The sequence below is a fragment of the Pogona vitticeps genome, chromosome 5 (genome assembly GCF_051106095.1).
Source record: "Pogona vitticeps strain Pit_001003342236 chromosome 5, PviZW2.1, whole genome shotgun sequence".
NCBI lineage: Eukaryota > Metazoa > Chordata > Lepidosauria > Squamata > Agamidae > Pogona > Pogona vitticeps.
In genome coordinates, this window is record NC_135787.1 from 164,610,395 (window position 1) to 164,628,662 (window position 18,268).

The window sequence follows — 18,268 nt, forward strand, 5'->3', positions numbered from 1 at the left end:
AAAACAGGAGAAATCATCAGGACCTTTCTGGGAAAGACAAGCACCCTTTAAGACAAACTAGATGGTAATATTTGCTTTCATTCTGAGTCCTGAGGGAAGGCAGATGAAGGGAGCAAAAGTGACCTTCCAGATCTAATGTGTAGCCTAGATTTTGTAGGAAGTGTCATGAAAGGCGAGTACCCACATACTGTGTAGCCTAGTATGGAGTTCACCAATGTGATAGTTGGGGCTAAGACTGTCCATAAAATTACTAACAAGTGTAGGATGGGTTGATGTACCTGGCCTACAGTGAACCAAGGGGATGAAGGATTCCTGATTTTATTGGAGTAAGATTGTGTCATGCTACTCTGTAAACAGTGTTCTTTTGGATCTGTGGAAGTAGCTTTTATTTTTATCTCTTGCATGCAATATTGCACCTTTGCTTCCCTGTTCTTAATTGTAGTAACCAGTGGCAAGGCAAAGCTAAAATGGAAGTTTGGCACTTGTTTAGGAAAAGGTATTAGATTTATTTCTGAGAAATGAGCTCTATGTTTAGCTATGTGCTTGCATCGTTCAGAGAACTGATTTTTTAAAATCTGTTCACTCAAGAAGGCTCCCTTTCCCCCATAATATTGACTCATATCATGTGAGCAGTGATCTCCTTCCTCAGAGGGACTTCCATCCTGTGTTTCAGTACGTGCAAACCTATACTTCATAATTCATTCTTGATTGTTATGGTCGTATGCACAGGGAGTGGACAGTGATAGGGAAGTGTAAGAGAACAATAAGCCAGACTTGTGGTTTTGAGTGAGCCACTGAAACAGTGCACTTCCCATCTCAGGAAAGACATTCCTATTTGTTGTTCAGTAACTCAGTCCCCCAAGGATGAAGATGGGGATGCTATATGTAGCTCTACCTCCATTAAAAGTGGGTGCTGTTTAGACAACAAAGACCCATGCGTGGCTTTTCATGTTGAGTCAAAAGTTCTGTTGCTTTGCAACTTGATATGCACTTAGTCCTTCATGTGGACTGGCTGTGTGAGCGAACTATTTTGGGGGAAGAGGAAGGAAGCAGGGATAACAGCAAAAAAGATAATGTTTTTCTTACAGCAAATATTGACTCCACAGGGGAATTGTTAGGCCCATGTTCCCAGTTCATCAAGGATCCTTGATGGAGCTTGGGCAAGGGAGGAAAGCAGTATGGAAAGCCGTTCAAATTCAGAACACTTCTGTGTGAGCCATCATGGCACTGTTCTTCCTCACCCCCTTGTGCCTGAGGTCCTGTCCTGTTTTACCTGGTTTACACTGTACTTCACTGTTGCCTGCTTTGCTGCATTTTTGACTATCCACTAATAATGTAAGAGCTAGGATTTTTTTCTCATTATAAGTATATGTACTGTGTATATATAGATAATCCTCCATTTAACCAACAATGGTGCTTTGTATTAAACAAAGGCAGTGTGGGCCAGTAATGTAATCACATTGTTGAGAATAAGGAATGCCTAAATGCTGTGACCTGCAAACTGCTTAGCTTCCTTTTGAGGATCTCCTGTTTCCCAGGCCAAAATAGGGATTAAATGTATGTGTTAAGAGGGTGGGTGAAGAGCTGCTGTTGTGAAAGCAGTTCTCAGTGCTTAAAAACAGCTCTAGTTGTATTCCCTGTTAATATTTCACCAAGACCAGTAGTAGCTTTGAACAAGTTAAGGTTTTGAAGACTCACAAAAATGAAGCTTGAAGTGGGAATATTCTTCCCTTTGTGGCTTTCATCCCCAGATTGCTGCAACTATAGCTACCTTGACTGTCTTTTGTTCCCTGTCACCTGCACTCTCTTGCTGCGCTCAAGAGCTATATTGCTTCCTATTCATTTAGCTTATCAGGGGTTCTGAATAGTTAATCCATAACATATTTACAGCATATAGAGCTAAACCAATCCCTTTGTCTATCTATTTCTGCCCGGCTATTGTGATGGACAGTGGTTTTCCTGTATTAGTGCCATGATGTCATTGTCCAGCATAGTTTCACTTGCACCTCCTGGTGACTAGCAGAAATAGAATACAAAGTATATTTAAAAATATATAAATACGCTATAGGTGGACTTAACTTGCATTGCTTAGGCATCCTGCACAGGAATGTAAGGTTTGGATTGCAGTGTTTCAGTTGGATAGATCTTCTGAACCACCAAATACACCCAATCTTCGTTAAGATATATGTTGTGACAAAGAAGAGTTTCCTTCTATACTTCATCTCAGGGTTGGTTCATGAAAACTCAGAGGGATTAGGCAAGTAGTTAGTCTATATACTACTGCTGCCTCCATTGGTGGCTCTTAGAGATGGTACATACATAATAGGACACAGTTTGAGAACAAAACTAATTTTTTATTCCCTGGGCTGAAGATCAGTTTGCCCAACTGTAATAAGAATATTGAAAGACTATAATGCTCAGGTTGATCTTGTTGATTTGCTTAACATTGCTTGGCTGTGTTCTGTATTTCACAAATGCTGAGTGGAATGAACAGAATACTGTATTGCATTTTTTTTTTCTTGGCTGTATTTCCTCCTTTTTTATATCACAAAATAAAACTGTCTGGGGATTGCAACAGTTCTTTTCTTGTTAAGGAAGAAATACACTTAAGAGATGTTAAGGTCCAAATTATTTCTTGTCCCTTAGGGACATCCCATATCAAGCACTGTCCCTGAATAAATTCAGAGAACACCTGAATGGGCATTACGTTCCTTGCATTTCAGGGTGGAAGAAACAATCCTGCCTCAGCTGCTAAAGAAAAAGGAGATGCCGCTAATAAGCACAAGGCAGAGTTATATTCTCTGGGTGAAAAGGGTGTGTGTAGAACAGAATGAATAGATGGAGGGAGAAGTGGGGGAAGATGAAAGAATACAGAATCCGAAAGATTCTTTACAGTAAATAGTAAACTATGCTTTGTAGATGGAGATATTTTGCAGATTAATTTAAATTTTTCTTTTTGTCAAATTCATTCACTTCCTGATTCCAACAAGCTAGAAACCCATTCCTGTTTTGCATAGCACTTAAAAAATAATTATAAGCACATGCTTTAAAATTTAAGTAGTCTCATACCATGGTCTCTAGCATGAGCCATTTTAACCCCCTTATTGTTTGCCTCACCTCTTATGTGTGTTGTTTCTTTCAGGCTCTTGGAGAAACAGCTATTCCATGCAATGTTTGCAGGAATCAGTCTGTGTCATTAAATAGTATAGCAGAGAATATTTACTCAGAGGGCAGCACAGTTCTGCTGAACCTCTTACATCAAATCTTTCAGTGGCCGTTTCTTCAAAATTAAATGTATTTCAGAATGGGGTAACATTCATGCATTATCTAGGAAGAAGCTCTCTGAAGTTGTATCAGTATCTGTGAAGCAGCCATCAGCGCTGCTGCAATGGTGCTTTTCCATTAATCAAGGCAAATATTGTAGTAAAGGATCTGACCTATGGAAACTGCTGTAAGTATACTATGAAATGAGTGGTAGATTGCTCTGTGGTGTTCATAGGCCCTTTAAGTGGTAATGCAGCCCTTTAATCTGATGGTAATGAGGTGGTTTTAATTCAGAGGATACATTTTAGTCATAGGATCTAAAATGGGAAAGGCAGTGCAAATATAAAAAAGCAAGAAGACACTGAGCTGGGTGAATGTTCTCTGAATATTTTCTAAGACGAATTGGGATTCCTAAGGAATTCAAATGTGCTTCATGATAGCTACTTGTTACACCTTGAGATAAATATATCTAACAATGACTTTGGTGAAGTTCTAGATACTTTTCTACCCAAAAACCTTTGGGTCTATCCCAAAACCACTTAATATATCATGTTGTTGTCTTTTGTCAGTTCTCTGGAAGAAAAGCCTGCCATTTTAATATAGATAATTGCAAGGAGGTACAGAATTGGTGCTTGCTCCTCATTTTGCGTCCACCATTTATACTTGCCAACATCAGGCCTCAACACTGAAAGTTCTGATGATGATTCCTCAAATAATTTATGAATATTTGTGGCCCCTTGTAACATATAAGGGTTTTTCAAGGCAACTGGGGTACTCAGTTTGGCCTTTCAAAACTCAGATATTTGAGTGCTTCATTAGAAGCCTGTGCATTCAATTTTTGCAAAGTTGAGGCCTCGTTCTAAATCCTGTAAAAGTGTGAGTTGAAGTTTCTGTGTTCTTGCCTCATGGCATACAAAATAGGCTTTAAAACCAATAGCTAAATATATATCTGGTAACTTTTTTATTTTGGAAAATATGCATTTAATGAAATAATTGTGCACGAATGAAATGTTATCTATTATTATTATTGTCTTATAATTCTTCATTTTTAAATATAGTGTTTGCATTTGCTTGGTTGCTTTTTAAATCCAGTTCTCAGCTGGCTAAACTATCTAGATTGGATGGATAGGAAGTGTTGTGAGGTGGGTGATTTAATCACCCCTCCCACTGGCATTTCCATCAGGAAAATGGCTTGCTCCAGGTTTTGCAGGGTGGGGTGCTAATTACTCTCGTATCCTTGTACATTTTGTTCTTTCTGCTGCTCTTGAGTATTGTATCAATGCCAGAAATGGGGAGTTAAAAAGATGGACCCCAATAAATTGTTACATTCCAAAGCTGCTTGCCTTTCTTGTATTTTTGTTCTTCAATTGAAAAAAAAAACCTCAAATAATACAGATTATATCTGCCTTACAATGGGCTCAGACCTCTTGATTTCACTCTGGTTACTCACTGCAGGCCAGGCCTGTAGCAGTTACATCTCATTGCCGTAGTAGGCTAGAGTCCCGTGTACTGCAAGGCATGTGGAGCTTTCATGTATGTTAGTGCCTCGTTCTCCTAAATGTCAAAGTGCTTTGGTCTTTCATATTTTGAAATCAAGAGATATGTGCAAATTTGTTTGCAAGTTATCAGAGTATTGCCAGGACCATGAAATAAAACTTCCAGAATCATCAAAGAATTATGGTGCTAGAACTGAAAAACCAAACACCAATTTTCTTTTGATAGGTTTTCTTCCTGTTGCTATTACAAGGTGCTGATCCCCAGTATAGTGGACACATTCCTTCAGCTGTTTGATAGTTCCTCCACTTTGGAACATCTTAGTGTTTTGTTTTGTTTTTGCAAATCTCATGGGCTGATCCTATGGAAATCTAGTTCCTGTTTTCAGTTGCAGTAGTTTAAATAGAAGACTGGATGGCACAACAGCTCTCACTGTTTTTAAAGTTTATCCTTCTTACTTTAAGGAGCCCAGCTGTCTATGGTTCATCTCTTGTCTTTTCTCTGAAAGGCAGTGCTTTTCTGAAATAGGTAGCATGGTGTTATGGGTTGTGGCCTAGACAGAAAGCTTACTGAGTGACCATGTATCCATCACACCACCTATTATCCTAACCTAAATGAGAGCATGGTTGAGTGGGTTTAAGGGCTGTACTCTCATTCCCAATGCCTTGGAGGAAGACCATATGAATGCCTTGGAGGAAGGGCTTATTAAGAATGTAATGGAAGTTCAGCCTTCATTTTCAAAGATGACCATCTTCATCAGATTCACCATTTGGTGAGGAGGGGGTGAACAAAGAAAGTCATTAACTAGCCCAAACAAGCCTGGAAGATACAGACACAATAGGGGCAGATTAGCTGATCCTAGGCATGTTGGGCTGTCAAGAAATCACATCCTTCCCCACTTTTCCTCTACATCCTTGATTCTTTTTCTTTTGAATCTTTAACCCCTTGTTTGATAGCATTTCACCAAGTGCTTTGGTTTTGAATGACAGCTGCCCAGTTGACATGGTCAATACTAAAATCTTTCATGTCTTCAGTGTATACTTGAGTTATTTCTTTTGTCCATCATGCAATCAAGCATCTGCAACAAGTTTTCCATAGAAGATCTATTTTGGGAGACAGTTGGCCAACATTTTGAGAATGTGGACAGCCCACTAAAGTTGTCATTGTTTCAAAATTGTAAAGATGCTTTTCATGTGTGTTTGCTCCAAGACTTCAGTGTCAGAGACTGCCTTTTGATGTTTAGAATTCTCCAAATACAGGTAAGATGAAAATGATTGCAATCTTTTGCATGGCATTGATAGATAATCCATGCCTCCACTCCACAAAGTAGGGAGGATAAAACAACAGTTTTATACATCTTCAGCAACAGCTTGATTCCATGTCAATTCCACACAGAAGATCAGTTTTCCAAAGACAGTGTTGACTTTGGAGATTCATCGGGTCACTTCATCAATGGGAATGCATCAGGAGATACTGCCATCAAGGTATGTAAACTTACCTATTTCAGTAAGGAGGTGTTCATATACCTTCACCTGGAGCAGGCTGATACATTATCACTATATTATACTTACTGATCTTTAGGCCAAAATTGTTGCAGGGCAGAGGAAAACAGATCAAGATTTATTTACATATTCGAAAGTATGGTTGCATTTAATGTGCAATCATCGGCGAATAGAAGCTTACACATGTTGCAAAATGAGATTTTAGTTATGGCCTGTAGAAACTGCTGATTGAACACTTTCCCATCCATGTGATATTGTCACAAAAGGGTGACTACTAGATCTTCTGTATCCCAAGAAGAAGAATATTAAACAGCAAAGGACCTCACAAGACGCATTTAAAAATGCAAAATGAATATACTTTATTACTTATTGATTACAATTCTAATAAATGGGGTTTCATGCATTCAACACATTCACACTACATACATACTCACCAAAGAGAGAATAATTCTTTATTCGCATTGTCCAAGTTCCAAAGAAAGTAGTTCAAAAAGCTTTTTGGTCTCAGCAAATTATGGTTGCCCAGACCCCTCTTTTTATATTCCTTTTAGGCAGGTTGCTAGCTGGGCATGTGCATTAGATGTTTCTTTGTTTCCCCCTAGATATATGCTCCTTATCACTTATTGTGAAGTATGGAATGCTTAATGTGTCTTCCATCACTTAGTGGACCAGTGTGGAATCTGCTTGCTCAGGAGGATCCTCGTACAGACCTGGGCAAAGTGCGTCCCAAGGGCCACAAACGGCCTGCGAGCTGCTCCTGTCTGGCCCGCAGACAGTTTTGAACATCAAAACCATTTATAGTTTTTTGTCTAAAGTTGATCAGTTGCTTAAACATACCGCAAAAAAACTCTTCAGTATTTGTGAAGATTAGCAAGTTTAAAATAAAAACAATCCTAACATCACTGTTTCATTTTATTTTTAAGTAAAGTTGGTTTGGCCCCCGAGCACAGTTCAGATTTTTCATGTGCCCCTCCTGTAGAAATTAATTGCCCACCCCTGTACCAGGGCCTGCTTACTCCCCTTTGCTCTACTCCCTCAGCAGCAGATGGTTTTTGTCAACTTACTGAAAGCATAGTTCAAAACGTTCAGTTCAAGAATTGGATTTCTCACAATGAGGGCTTATAGCCAGAAATACGAAGTCTCATAGTTCTCTGAGTTTTGTTGGTCTCCATCTTTGTGTCCTAACTCTCTCTCTGGTTCTTCACCTTATCCAGACCAAACACGCACACACCTTACATTATTGAAGGCTAACACAAGCATTTTCATCCTTGTAGGCATCCTAGAGCATCGCAGAAAACATAAAAGTTGAAGCAAGAAAACAGCCTTTTTTTAACCCTGTTTATAATGGGGAAAGGATCAGAGATGTCAATTACAGGAGCTTGCATACCATGGATTTCTCATAGGATATTTGTGAAGTTCTCAGGACACCCCAATTTCTTCATGATTTTTCATGCTGTATCAAGCTGTAGTCAAATCTATGTTGTGTAGAGGTTGACATGCTGCTCTTAATACTTTCCTTGTAACCATCCTAAATGGCTTGAAGGAAGAGCAGAACAAGAATGCAATAAGTAGATTGCAATTGCCATCTTTTGCATGTGCTCCCTAAAATACTTCAAAAGGAATAATTTAATGTGGCCAGGTACAATGTAAGATTCTATTTTCTAATTTGCTGTGAGCCAAAGCTGCTTTAAGTTTTATTTCACATTTTGCTCCCCTGGGCTGCTGCAGAATTCGTGAGATTGCATAGACATAAAGGCTGCATATTACATAGTAGTACCCCCTTAGTTTTTGTTCTGTTTTCTGTTGTTTTGCATAATATGCCTGCTGTAATGTGCATGTCAAAAACAATTGGAATTTCTGTCTCACCAAGACTCTCCCCATGTGCTGCCAATGCTGGGTGAGAGAAAGGCTCAGGATTTTGCAACATCTCTAACCAAACAAGTGCCTAACATGGCGCCATAGAAGGATATGCATATGACCTTAGTAAGACTTACTAGTTTATTTTCTGTACCACACTGTCCTGTAATATGAGTAGCATCTCTTGCTCCTTGGGGTTGGGGGGAGAAGCTGGTGCACGAAATAAGCCTTAAGTGATGAATCAGAAAAGTGTCTTGACTGCCGGTTCCAACATGGACTCCGTGGTAAGTCCCACTTGAAATGAATGGGACACGTGAAAGAATACGGAAGTCCTCTTGCGCAGTGTGATGACATTGTTACAGAAGCAGATCCCAAGGAATTGTGCCCCCTGCTCAGATATTTGAGATTTTTGCTTACACTATCTGATTAAAATCCTGCTAGTTTCCACCCAATTCACTAAGATATTTCTGGCACATTTTTTAAAAAACAGAAATAAAAGTTTTTAAAGTCCTGTCCCAGCTAAGAATGAGCAGGACAATCCTTACTTCAAATTTCATCTGAGCTGTTGATTCATTAGACAAGCTACTACCCTTGGTTTTCTTGCCCTGCAGTTTGTGGATAATATTGGCCTCCCTTTTAGCACTGCTGTAAGGTTTACTGAACATATGGGATGACACCTGGCAGATGAAACACTGCTAGATTAAATGCTGTTGGGGATTGGAGCCTTCAAAGTGTGAAGCCATCCTCTACTGTCAATAGGATATAAATTGTCGCAGGGAAGTCTTTCTTCCCCACCTAACTAAATTGCCTTATTTATTCAGCTCCCTGGACCAATAGGTCTGTTGTTTATTTTGCTGCCTCTTAGTTTATTTGTTTTGAGGCCGAAGGTTTAGTCATGAAGAACTTCAGAGTTCATGCCTTATTCTTGCAGGCTGATTTGCTTGCAGTGTGCTAACAGCCCATGTCTGCCTTGTCACCTCTGCATTTTAACCTGCCCAGTGCTTTATATTTTTGCTACCAGTTCTCCAGAAGTTGGCAGCAGAGCATACTGACTGGCTGTTAATTACAGGCAGCCTTTTGAAAGAAATCCTTTAATCTCTCATTTGGTTGATTCTCAAAGCTGCTGTTAAACCAGCATCTGTCACCAGCCTTCTTTCCTGCAGCATCTTCCCTTCTGAAAGAACAGCTTAGGGGAGGGAGAGGAGAAACAAGACGGTGGCTGTTTCCAATAAAAAGGCTGGAACACAGAGAACCTAAGTGTGCAGGGCAATGCCAAACAGAGCTTATTAAGCTATTATGGGTCTCTTTGGCTCTGTTCAACAGCTTAGAATGTTAGCCTTGATAGCCTGGCTATGATCCAGCAGGGATAATGGCTCTCTGTCCAACACTTTGTCCTTTTAGAGCAGCCATTCTCAACCCTTTATTTATTTATTTATTTATTTATTTATTTATTTATTTATTTATTTATTTTATTTTATTTTATTTTATTTTATTTTATTTTATTTTATTTTATTTTATTTTTGGCCATGGCCATAAATGCAATATGAGATAAATATAGGTCAAATCAGGATTGGATAAGCCTTGTAACAAAATTTATAAGGCGGTGTAGGAAGAACTGTTTCCAGTCTGTGCCCCTCTTCATATATGCCAGGTCCCCCCCGCCGCCCACTGAGAATGGCTGCTTTAGAGCAACTAATAGATAGCACCTTAAGATTTGTGTTCCTTCCAACAATTACACCCCAGGGGAACAAATTATTTGCATATATTCTGTTATGCATATGCATGTTACTACTATCCATAATGAGAATTACCCTACACACTTAGGTTCTGCCTGCTCCAGCCTTTTTATTGGAAGCAACCCACAATGAGTCAGACTACTGTCATTGAGTATTATGGGCATAATATGCTTAGATATTTTTAAAGAGTTATTTGACAAAATTCCTTTAAAAGATTCATCCAGGGTCTTTGGATTGTGCAGGCTATTGCATTTCAGCAAACAATGAAATACATAGTAGACAGTGAGATTTTCAGGTTAGGAGTATGCCTGGTTCTTTTATACAGAAGAGAAGCTACCCTGTTGTAGTTCAATCCCACCAACACACATCACACCACAGACCTGTACATATTTGGCAATTAATACTGTAAATTTGCTAGATATCCTGAAACCTCCTTGAGGTTCATATTTTATAATATGAGAAACAGTTTGAAACCATCACTGCCTTACAGACAGCTACACTTTTCTTCTTGTAGACATGTTTTAAAAATTAAACTTATTAAATATTGTGTTTTCTTAGTTTGAAGAGTAGTGCATCTAACATGCAAGAATTAATTCATCCGACCCAAGAAGGCCAATGACAAAATTTCCAGTTCGCAAGGCTCCTTTGGAGCAATAGCTTCTAGGCTGGCCTCACTTCCTTCCTCCTCCCTCCCCCCCCCCACCATTGACTAGATAGAGGTGGGGCAGGTCAGGAAGGAAGATGACAGTGCTCTTCTCTGACAGAAGCTAATCCCACTACCACTGCAACTCTTCCACCCACGTGTTTCCGTGCCAGAAAGCTAGAGCTTGGTGTCTCCTGCCTTTTTAGTGCCTAGATTCTCCCTTCTCATTTTTGCATCTTGGACAGGTCTAGGAAAGTGAAAGAAAAGGCAAATGTGCGATAACAACCTGGTGTAATCAGCCTTAATATCCTGACTTTTCCTCCAATGCAACCTTTACTTGGAGCAGCCTGGTCTTGAAGGTTTCTTCAAGTCAGGATTCTCAGTGTTGTTGATACTCTTGCAGAGAATGAAAAATGTTCTTGCAGCTTGTGGTTGCCCCACTGCCCAACACACTCCTTGCAGACGTAGGCTGGTGTCCATGAGTAGTTCCATGTCATTGGTAGGATCCTCCCCTACTGTGCACCTGCCAGCAACCTTTAAGGTTGAGATGAAAAGGACAATGTTGAAGTTATCTCTTCTGCGTTTCCATCTATTTTGTTTGCAACGTTTGTCAGGGTCCTCAGTGCCAAATGCAGGAGCTGGAACAGCATTGATCTGCCCCTTCTTTGGCTAAGAAGTTCCATACTTTGTGTGTGGCTGCAGTGGAATGTCTGAAGGTTTCTTCAATGCATGTTCCGGTGGTTACCTCCAGGGCAGTGTTCCTAAAAGAGGGCAGTGAATTCTCTAATAGCCAAGCAGAATAGAAACAAAGCAGCACCAAGGCATGTGCATAAGTAATCAGCTCTAGCAATATGGGCCTCTGTCTAATTCCATAATCACTCGGGCTTCTGTGCTGCAGGTTGGGTTCTTCCCAGAGGGCCATCACCCCCTTGAATGCCTCAACAAATTAGCAAGAACCCTTGAGATGTTGGTAGACTCCTGCATAGTCTCAATCTGTTTTTTTCTTTTGCACCATCCCCTCCACAATGGTGGTCTCCATTAATGAATGCATCAGCAATCTGAGGCTAATCTGATAATCATCCCATTCTCTGAAGACAAGCTTTCTAGTCACCCTTGGATTCTGTACTGTGTTGAGTCAAATGACAAGAAGACAGATTTTCTAGCCAAGGAAACAATTCCTCTGGCTTTTCTGGGAGTTTGTTTCTTCCCCTCCTTCCCCCCCCCAAAAGAGATATTAGAGATGATGTACTTTGGTTGTGCCCTCAAGTTTTACTCAGTGCCCAGGGACAGGTTTTCCCCCCAACTGGCCACAACAATCATCCAGTCATACACACCAGAACCCTAAGAGCCATTTGACATCTTGTTGAGGCCGCAGAGCCTATGCCTCATCTTGAGAGATGGCGCAGCATCTCCTCTGTGTTCTGTATTGTTCCCCAAAATGACAGAGACAACTGGGCCATAGTGAAATTCAAATTTATCAGCCTGTTCATCAGAGAGATTAGATTTGGAATAGTCAACAGCAGAGGCCTCAGGGACTTCCCCTCCACAAACCTGAAGAAAGCCTACCTGTTCAGTCCTATTGGGGCATTTCACAGGAAGGATCTCTATAGGTCTTCTGTGGAGCCTATCAGTATCAATTAGGAGCACTATCCTTCAAGATCTTCATTGCCTCCAAGATGTTTGCAAATATCCTGGTGGCCCTGACTGGCCGCCTGAAGTCCTCAGAGGCACACCATGGTCCTCCTCTAGAGAATACCCTTCTCTGCATGGGCTCTATCAGTGATTGTGAACCTTTTTGAGCCCAAGTGCCCAAACTACAACACAAAGTCAACTTATTTTTTTTTCAAAGTGCCAACACTGCAATTAAACCTGAATACTGAGGTTTTAGTTTAGAAAGAATAACTGCCTGACACCTCAAGGGTTAGATGCTTGTGTGTTTTTTCCCCCTAGGGGCAGTATTAACAGAGAAATATTTACCGGTCCTCCAATCTCCCGTCGGGCTAGACCGGTAATGGCCGCCATTGCACCCCTCCGCTGGACCACTGCACTAGCAGTGGGGAGTGCTGTAACTGGAGGACAGGTAACTATTTTTCAATGGCCACTTATGGCTCATGTGCCCCCCGAGAGGGCTCTGTGTGCCAGCTGTGTCACGCATGCCATAGGTTCACCATCACTGGGCTATACCAACTCTTGCCTGATACAGCATTTATTTGTGGTAAGCAGGGATTTTCTGGACTACAGATACCATTATTTTCTGTTCCACCTCCTTTGCAGGCACCATAGAGACACACACACACCCCAATGTGATGCACCTGGGAGAAAAGCCTAAAGCTCTGCCCAAGCTTCCTTCTCAGAAAGAAAGCTCCCAGCTAGCATGGGGAGGAAGAAGCATGGGCAGAGTTTGGCCTAGAAAGGCCTCTCATGTAGGCCTTTCTCCCAGGGGCATCACACTGAGGTGTCTCTAAGGTGCCAGGAAAGTAGGTAGAACTCCCAGAACAACAATGGCGTTTATAGTCCAGAAAATCCCTGACTTTCTCTTGCACCCTCTGAGTTCCCAATAAACCTTTGCTCTAAACACATATAGGTTCTGACTTGAAGACGGGACTCAGAAGATAGCAAGGCTGAATGCGTTCTTTTTCCACTGATACCATAGGATACTGACTAACTATGAGTAGTATCCATGAATACCTATGACTCAAAGAGCAAGTCCATACAGATGACTCTCAAAAGAAAATGCTTACATGCGTTTCAGTGGATGACTATGGATCAAAGCCAGTGACACCGCTGTACGTCTTCTATGCACAGTCAATTCCTTTCGTATAGCTTGAGCAGTGCACAATATGGGGAGTGTTGCGGGAAGTTAGAAGAACCATGTCATTGGAGAATTAAATATAGCCTGAGATGTGTGTGTGAATAATCATACCACCATCTGGTTGGAAATGAATCATAGTTACTTTCTTTGTAACCTGTAGAAAATCAGGGAGAGTGGCTGAAAAACTCGGCCCCAAACCACATGTTGCCAGAACAAAGCAGATCATCAACAGATCATCAACCTCTCTGAACACCAACTCTCCCTGGAAGAAACCTCGGTCTTAGCCAAAGGAGGAAACTTCGCAGACACACCCAGTAAAATTTGAGTGGAAGACATCATTGCCACAAAATCAGGAAACCTCTAGACTCTACCACCCACAGAAAACTGAAACGGGACCCAACCAACAAAATCACAAAACAAACAAACATGCTGATCAAGAGTTCCTCCCTGCACCCCAATATCATTCCATGAATCTGCAAGACAGAAGCTCTCCCACCAAGACTATATGGACTCCCAAAAATCCATAAAGACTCAATCCCACTCAGGCCCATTGTAAGTTCCATTGACTTCCCGACATATGAATTTGCAAAATACCTAGCCACCCTCCTACAGACCCACATTGGACAAACCTCATCCTACATCAAAGACTCAGGACATTTCATAAACAAGATCAGCACCTTAAAACTCAACCCTGGGGACAGACTGATCAGCTTTGATGTAGTATCCCTGTTCACCAAGGTACTGATAAAGGACACTGACACTCATCCACCAGATCTTTCCAGAAGACATCAAAGCCCTTTTCCAACACTGTTTAATGACCATTTACTTTCAGTGGGATAATGATTTCTATGAACAGAGAGATGGAGTGGCCATGGGGAGCCCCCTCAGTCCAGTTGCAGCAAACGTCTCCAAAACACGGCCAAACAGCCCGGAAAACCTACAACAACCATCAGATCCCAGCCGTGAAAGCCTTCGAGAATACATCAGAACAGATCCTTGTCTGATGAATTTCCAGACTCAACATCATTTGGAACAGAAGCACCTTTCACTGCAGGGACTGGCATTGTTCATGGAACACTCTATGTATGTCTCAATAAGCACCAAGAGCCAACTATCGAAGGCTTTAGTGAAGGCCTGTCCAGATAAAGATGTCACAACCCTCTCCAAGTGAAGAGACTATGCAGCTGTAATTGTTATTGTTATATATTTATAAGTTTCTACCTTACATATTATCTTGAAATGTAACTCTTATAGTATAAGATTAAAATCAGCTACAAGGGTTTTAAAAATACATTGAATAAACCAAGCTATGATGGCAGTTGCTGAGCAAGGAAAGAAAAGGATTCTGCAAGTGCTCTGAAGCATGCTTTGCTAGCCCATTCAGATAGCTGTACATCAAGAGAGAGGGCTTCTTTCTTTCCAGGGCTCCTGGGGTTACAACCACATGAAAGATTCCTGCTGGTGAAGGCCATGCTTCCCGGTGTTCAAAACGGAAGGCAGATGTTGCCCTTAGCATATCAGTATCCCTTGTATTGTATATTTTTTTATAGGCATGGATTAAAAGCATTAAATTTACATGGCAGAAAGTAATGAATACACATAGAGATCCAGTGACACCTGAGTGCACACTCTGGCTTGGCCTCCCTATTCATTCATTGCTCCATCCTGAATTCTGTTTTGTGTGGCACAATCGGAACATGTTTGGAAACTTAGATTGCTAGTCATTTACCTCAGGTACCTCATCTTTTATTAAACCATGGATTGGATTGTGGGCTTTTGCATGCAACACACATGTTGCACCACACACATATGTTCTACCATAGTCACTTTATTCAGAAGCAAGTGTTACTGTTTTTGGACAGTCATCGATATGTTTAGGGTTATAAGTCTACATTTTACCAGACAATAGGCATGTAGAAATGCAGCAACACATGTAGAAAGTGATCGGATTTGGGCAAAAGGGGAAACAGACAGATGCATAGCCCAGGGGTTTCCCTCTTGTATTGTATGTGCAGAAGTACATTTGTAATATTCCTTCATATCTCAGAGTGAGCCCTAAGATCCTACCCAGCTTCTTCCTCCTCCCATATCCATACAAAAAGCTGGGAAGCAGCAAACAGTTGAGTCAAGGGAAAAGGGGGCATGGCCTTCTCAGGGGGGGTCTAAGATCGCATCAGTACAGGATCCACACCCAGAGCCTGAGGATCCTCACTCTTATTATAGGAAGATAACAAACTGAGAGCACTCGATGCTGAAATTTAAGACCCTGCCCATTATATAGAATGGAGATGATGGAGAGAAAAGTGAGTTACTGGAATCTGAAATGAATGAGGATAAGCTTCATTACTGATATATAAATAATCCTCTGGGGTGGGGGAAAACTTGCCCAAGGCCTTGGAACTATACATTGGACAGGACTTTGAGCTGGACTGAATTCAGGGCAAGTTCGGGTTTAGGAAGAAAATGGCACCATTTGCAGAATGTAGAGGAGACACAAAGAATTCTGTAAACTGGCCACATTAAGAGCCCAGGATTACAAGCAAAGAATGGAAAAGGACATGGGAACCATCTCCTACCGATCTGCCACTGGAGCATCCTGCCAGCAGAGTAATGCAAGATTGTGTCCCTTGTGCAAGCATTGCCAATCGATAAGTGATGATCTCCATTTAATTCCCCAGCTGGCATGCCCATAATTAGACTGTGTTTTGATAACAGCACACATGAAGGGGATTGAATAAAGGCTTAGAAATATATATCTTAAAAGTTGTAGTTTCCGGGCCTTTAGTGTTCTTGCTGTAGCATGATGGGGGAACAACATTTGGTTGTCAAGTACACCATGATGAAGTGCAGGCAATTAGAGAGAAAATATTAGAAACAGCACGTTCTAATGCTTTGCTCTATCCAATTCAATTAAAACCCATTAATCTTCAATAATTAACTGAGTAACAGAGACTGTTAGGCTCCGCAAGAGGGAACACAGGGTTGCTCGAATATGTGTCTGCCTTCCTGTAAACAAGCACGAATGAGAATAAACTAATGGGTTTATATAATGGATTGTGATGCTTGTCTTGTCTATACTGATTTCAGCCACTGATGCTGTGAAAGAGGAAAGCCCTTTCGTCCAGAGAGGGAAGTGTTTATTGGTGTTGGAAGACTGATCGGTGTGTGTGTGTGTGAGAGATATTACTCTTCCAGGAAGAACTATAAGCGTTATAAGCATTAACAAGCACATCTCTGGGAACAACAGATCTGCTAATGGGGATGGGAGCATGTGCTTGGCCACCTTGATGATCACTGTGGATGAAGAGCCTGGAATTTAACAAGCTTTGCTTTGCTTTTAATGGTCCTGATGGACTGGATTTTCTTCCCCAGGTATTTCAAAGAAGGAAATCAGAAAAACACACTGGTGAAAGATCTGCTCTTTATTTGAAACTAAAGGGCGGCGAACACAGAGGTGCCTGTAAGTGAAGCATCTAGGGATATAAAGGGACTGATGCAGAGTTATCAGATCTACTTCTTGTCACAAGAGTGGATGTTCATCTCCAGGATGCTCTGTTTATAGATGTGTAAATCAGCGGTTAACAATAAAAATATTTTTGTAAGTAAACTAACAACAATAACATTATACCACAAACAAAATGTAAAATGTCTCTTCACTCAGAGAAAATCAAGCCTGTAGCAGTGCACCATGTCCTTTCTTGTAACTTGGGAAGCACAGAGAGAAGTGTCGGCCAATGCAATCCACATCCAGTTTGATTCTTCTACCCAACATTCTATGGCACACTGGAGGAAATAAAAACACTTGTTTTCTACCCATATTCTTTCCATGTTAATATGTTACACAAATAGTGGCATTTCTTGAACAGTGATATAGGATTGCCATGTGCACAGTAAGGAAACAACATTTTAAAAATCCCCAGAGATAACAGGGAAAATCCAACATTAGTCTTAGCTAGAGTAGACTCACTGAAATGAACTGCCTTTTTCGGTGCTGTTGATTTTAGTGGGTCTACTCTAGGTGGGACTAATGTTGGATTTATTTCATAGGCTCTAGCAAGACAATATATTTGCATAATATAGAGAGTTCTCTGCCTTCCTCTGGTGGTGGATGTTCTTTGTCCACAAATGATACATCAGACAGACAAAGGGCAAGCCCTGATGATATGTTTTCTTGTTTATATAGGGGGTGAAATAATAAGTAAGTTCTGAACTGCATGCATAAAAGCCAATGTTTGGACTTTCTGTAATCAAATGTAGAGTGCTTTCTCCTTCACTATTCCTTCTTCCTTTAAGGACCTAAACATGTATAAAAAGGTAGATCAACAAGAAGCGAAAAAGATGTGAGAGACAAGAGTACATATCAGGGTCATAAACTACTTCAAGTGTGTGTTTTGTGAGAAGTATAACAATGTACTAAGATGTGGGCTGAATGGATTTACATTGCAAGTGAGCACACAGTGAAAACATTATTTAATAGCCTCACTACACATCAATATTAGCAGTCAACCAACAAAGTGTTCAAGCATTCATTTTCTTTTTTCACTTTCAGTCTTTTCTTTTTACATTTAATGGTCTGACTAGTGATTTTACATCAGGTCCAAATGAAACAATAGCAATACAACAGAATGGTCTGTAAGATGGATCCACTCAGGCTGCAACTTTTCACTTCAATTATTTATTATCTTTTTATTCTTGCCTAGAGTGGTCCGGTGGTCCAGATAGGCGGGGTATGTATGTATGTATGTATGTATGTATGTATGTATGTATGTATGTATGTATGTATGTATGTATGTATGTATGTATGTATGTATGTATGTATGTATGTATGTATGTATGTATGTATGTATGTATGTATGTATAAAGGAAGGAAGGAAGGAAAGAAGGAAGGCAGGCAGGCAGGCAGGCAGGCAGGCAGGCAGGCAGGCTAACAGACAACTAAAAACAATTCAAACAATAACCA